Source organism: Maniola jurtina, chromosome Z (assembly GCF_905333055.1).
Source record: "Maniola jurtina chromosome Z, ilManJurt1.1, whole genome shotgun sequence".
Lineage (NCBI taxonomy): Eukaryota > Metazoa > Arthropoda > Insecta > Lepidoptera > Nymphalidae > Maniola > Maniola jurtina.
Window position 1 is genome coordinate 5337276 of NC_060058.1, and position 5761 is coordinate 5343036.

A 5761-nucleotide genomic window follows, 5' to 3' on the forward strand; every position below is an offset into this window, starting at 1 on the left:
GAACCCTCAGTGCGCGAGTCCGACTCCACACTTCGCCGGTTTTTCTGGCTCCTTTTTCATGTATGGGAGCCCCCCTGAAAAGTAGTTTAATTGAATGTCTAATTTAATATTTCTGTTCGTGTTTCTTACCTAACATACCAAAATTTCAGGTTTGTAACTCATTTCGTCTACGAGTTAGAGACCGGCGACATGCACCAGATAGAAGGACGAATGGACAGACAGTCAGACAGTAACATTAATAGGGCTCCGTTTTTACCCTTTGGGTACAGAACCCTAAAAAAGTGTAAAGAAATATAAGCAAGTAAGTATATACAGGCAAAGGCTGTAAGTCGTTTAGCACCTTAATGATCATATTCTCGTAGCACGGTTATGAAAAAGGTCATGATGCAATAGTTTCGCGGAATTGCTACTCGAATTCTGAGGTCGACCGTACCTTGTACCGACTTTATACTTAAAATTGATCTATTTGAATGATTCTTATTTTTGTCTTTGTAAAGTTGCTATAGGGGCAATTTTAGGCGGCCTGATGATGCTAATTGCTATCTGCATCTCTATGGTCTAACTCTGTAGCTCAATGGTCGTAACAGAAAAACCCCGCGCCGCGCCGCCCTGCGCCCATATGGCTTACAATAACAAATTCTTAACCAAAAGTAAACCAATGTATCCCCGCGTACCGTTTTTAGTATGCCTGTATGCAGGCGAAATGGCATAAAACTTGAGTGCTTTTGTTTCCTGAAGCCTCGAAGCACCTCGGTACAAGTAGCCTGTAGTGTTTAAGATTGCTGGCTTAGATCTAGACGACTGCGGTTGCGGGACGCGAGCTGGGTGTGTACTGTGTATGAGCTATTTAGTATCTAGCTAGTAGTAGTTGCGTTTTTTATTTTAGAGTTTTACAAGTTTTATTTTACATAGGAAGTGCTAGCACTTCCTATGTAAAATAAAACTTGTTAGATGATACTCGCGAATATGTAACGCGTGGATGTACCAGGTACCTATATGAAAAAATCCACGGGAACTCTTAGATTTTCCGGGGTGAAAAGTGGCCTCTGGAATGCTAGCTAACTATTTCAGGAACCAAGATTATAACCCTGTATTAAACAAAGGATACTTTTTATCCCGGAAAATCCAAAGAGTTCCCACGGGATTTTAAAAGCCTAAATCCACGCGGGCGAAGCTGCGGGCATCATCTGGTTTAGAATAGGTATACCTACTTGAAATTGAAGTGCAATTATTACTTCTTAATACTACTTTAGGTATTTTTAATACTCGCCATTTTTTCTTACAGATAGGGCATAACTGTTGTATATAGGTGTATTTATTTGCGTCTTTTGTGTTTTGCTTAATAAGGATTATAGTTGTGTAATAGGTAACTACTGCAATAATGATGAGTTGAATAAGACGAACAGACTGAGAAAGCTGTGCAGCGATAACTTTAGCAATTTATCTGAAATCCCTACTTACTTGTATTTGGTGACCGGTGATCAGTCATACCTAACTGTATTTTCGTACATACCCAATAGGAAGGAACTCTACCACAACTCAACTCAGACACTGTGAATCCTTGCCTATTTTTAATTTTAAATTTGTCTTTCGGTGTTTTGATTCGGTAGGTACCTATCAGAAAGATTTGTACATTTTTAAAGTTCCATATCTTCAGAGAAATACATACATATACTGTCAAAATATAACCCTTCCTTTCAGGCTTTGGTTTTGCCGTAGTCGGAGTAAAAAAGCTCCCTCTATGCTCTATGTTCGCTTATAACGGAATAGATACCATCTACATATAGTTAGTTAGGTATACATGACGTATCGTGTCCCCTAAATTGAATTGTTGAGAGACTAGGGGTTGTCAGGAGGAATTGTGTTGGGCGGGATGCTAAAATATGAGTTGCGAGCCGCCCCTTTTGCATATATATCTGACTCTTTCTGGCAGGAAGATATTGATTTGGGAAGGGAAGGGAAGTGGAATCCCTTTGTACGTCGAGACGAGCTTAGCTTTTCACTATACTACCTATAGGTAAGTACTTAATAGGTACCGTTGGTACCTATAGGTAAATTAGTACCTACCTAATAATGATTATTGTTTTGGTTAGGTATGCTACGTGATGACTAAAGTAAGTACTGGGCCAAACCACATTAGTAGATAACGCCAAACTTCAGAAGTAAGTATGTAGGTAGCTACCATTGAGCAGAGTAGTCGGGTTGCCGCTGAAGGTAGGTAGTTCTCAGGAATAAATGTTCCTACCAGCGCCGTAGGTAGGTAGGTATGTGGCGTACTCCAAAGTTAGTCCATCTGACAGTTGACTTAGTTAACTTTCAGCTCGAAAGAAAAACTAGAAATGTTGTTTCCAGGGATGTTTTGAAAAGATAGAACCTTTAGCCTGGTTGTTCCAAAACGTTGTTTCAAATAGGTAGGGAAAAATCCGGTCAAGTGCGAGTTATGCCTCGCTCCCTTAGGGTTCCATACATAATATAATTATAGTCATCATATTTTGGGTGTATGAAATATTTCTTTTCTGAGCTATTTAGAACATCGCAGTAAGCCGTGAAAGATAAAAGGGTAAAATAGGGGATTGAAATTGGTGTAACGCGGATGAAGTCGAGGGCATAATCTAGTTGATATAAACCATTCGGAAACTATACCTCAGTGCAAGCAACCCCTTAGGCTTTAATTAAAATGTAAATGCCAGATCGCGCTTGAGGCGGGTATCACATGAACATCGGGCGGCCATTGAATTTTAGAAACTCATGAAAAGCGCTCGGTGAATTTATGAATTTAAATTGTCTTATTAAAGTTTTACATAAGTATCACCATGCTACCTGCTGAAGTGAGATCACGTGAGAGTGATATACCACTTACCTAACTTACCTATACTTATCGAGTTAGATAGTACTTACTTAGGTAGGTACTCTACTTTGTTTTGTAATATTTTTGTAAAAAAATGACAACAGATCTAGTTCGTATCAATTACCTACCTAATATTTATTATTTACTGATTTAGGATTTCATAAAAATCTTGTTGGAATTATTACAAGATCGTATCTGTGCCTTACTGAATATACCTACCTACCTACTTCATTGTGAAGTTGGATAGGGAGCGATCATAGGTAAACCGCTGTTCCCGATCTTCTACGACATCACTTCGCAGAAGGACTACCGCTTTCCAAGACCTATCGTTGTCCGCCACGGCTTTGACCATGGCTGCCAGGGAGAGGTCTTGCCCCACTGCTGCCACGAGGTCTCTCGCGACTCCATCCATGCTGGACCCTCTGCCAGAGTTTGTTGCGCCGTGTTTGTGTGGAGGTACCTCACCTTTTAGGTACCTAAGCTAACCTTTGGTCTCCGGTACGCTCCGACTTGCTAGATGCCTCGGCGGTGCCGCCGCGCTGCATCATCGTCCATAGGAAATATGTACTATACTTAGTACATAAACGTGTTGGGCAATGCGATGCCGAACGAGCAAGCACGACATATCGCGTTATCCTTGCCATGGTCTAAACAAAGCACAGCCGTACATAGCGCAGACCCGTAGGGTTTGTTGGTTTCTTCATTATAATCTAGATTCTAGAGGAACACACACGCACAGCACAGCGCAGCATAGCTCAATATTGATCGGTCACCGTAACGCTCAATAGCGTCTTCTTGGCATCTTTTACAGAATATACCTACGCGGTAGGTAGGTATTTATTTCTCAAGCTAGGTGATTCAAATTTCAAACATTACACCAACTATTACGTATACTGATACTAAAATGAAGGTTTAAAAAACCTACTTGGTATCCACTTTCATTATTTTATTATCATTCATCACCAAACGATTACCTGGCTACTCAACATCCGGCAGGGAACGGCGACAGGCTGTCTGCTAGTCCATGAGAAAAAATCGGCAGCGGAACCACCTAAGCTTTGAAGAAAGCTAATGTCATTCGTAAAACAAAACTTTACCTACTCGTCCAGGAATTTAAAGGAATTTCAACTTTATTTCTATTGTGTTAAGTACCTACCCAGCTTTTCGTTACGATTCCTTGGTTTGTTGTAAACTTGTAATTTATGGGTTATGGGCTATCGCTAAAAGCTTGTTGGGCGGACATCAGTAGCGTTTCGAATATCACACGTCATTAATAAAGTCTCATCGCCATGGTAGTTAAAAAAAAATTTTCGTTCCATCTTACACACACTAACGAAGGATAGCGATTAGCGATTAGCCCTAGATACCTACCTAACTACTACAGACCTATCTGATAGACATCCACGGTAGTATGTTCTCAGTGCAATTGAATACTGGTTTCATTGTACTTATGCAAAATATTTCACGAGGATTGTTTATAAGTAGGTAGATTCTAACAGATGTAACCCAAAATACCGTATTATAATTTTTGCGAAAGTTTAATTAGTTTGTCTTTCAGTCACGAGCTACACGAGTATAAGTTAGTTAAACACCTGGAGAGCGACATATTCCTATAAGTACTTTTAATAGCGGAAAATCGAAGAGTTTCCCATGAGTTTTTTAAAAACCTACATCCACGCGGTCGAAGTCGCAGACTGTTGTGAATATTTTCTTATACCCCATATTGAGAAACTTGGACTAGACGCCTTTATCCTATTTAGGAAACCAACACTGTTAGTCGGGAGATGTCCAGCACGAAGTCTATAGGCAGTGACAATGTCAAATCTGCATACGTACTCAATCCACGACACACATCCACCTTTACTGGATTGCCGATGCGGTTTTCACCATTAGGTATGTAGGATACCTTTCACACAGAAGTTACATACCTACCTAACTAGGTAGGTATGTACATGGTACAGGTATGTAAATACATAATATAGGTATTTGTCTACGTAATTTAGTTCAGCCGATCCTTGCGAAGCCGGGGCGGGTTAAATAATCTCTAAACTAAATCATCATCGTCACTTCATCGCTAGTCCACTAAAAAACCGGTCAAGTGCGAGTTGGACCCGCATACGAAGAGTTCCGTACCATCGTAGGTACAAGATATACTTAAAACCTTTATGTAGACCTCTATAAGTTAATGACAGTGTGCGCCATCTATATGTGATTTAGTGAATTAAATTTTTCGTAAACACATTTTAATTTTTTTTGTGTGATATACTTCCCTTCACACTCTGGGATAGCTGGAAATGAAGAAGCCTAAAGATAATATATTGTCTTCAACGTGCTCAAATCAAAACCTCATTTGCTGGAAATACCATTCAAAATAATTTGAAGTGATACTGGGAAGAAATAAACAAGTCTAAAGGAATTCGGTACTATGAAATTCAAGAAAGGCCGCCAGCCATTCCTTGGTTTATCAAAAAAGGGGTTAGTCATAGAAAATATATTATTATTTCAACAATAAACTGAATGAGATTTGGACATACTCGTAGCAGAGTGCCCAGATGGTGAATGAATACTTTGGTGAAGAGAATGCGACTTAAAATCATTAAAATCATTTAGTTTTCACTGTCATCAGTTTGGATTAAAATCGATTTCTCCTCATTAGTACCATCCAAGATACTAATGACGGTAGAATTCCCAAAGTTCCTGACACTCCTCATTGACGATTAAATGACTTCCTCATTGAATCGTCAATTCCGTTAATTCACATTTGACATGATTCTAAAGTTACCCGCTGGTACTGTGGAGAGTCTATTTTATTCTGTGGTACAGCCTTTATCTGTATTAAAGTAGGTAATCTATGGTCCACAGAAAAAAGCGTTTTTGTCAGTTGTCAGCACAGACCAGTATGTCAGTTTTTGT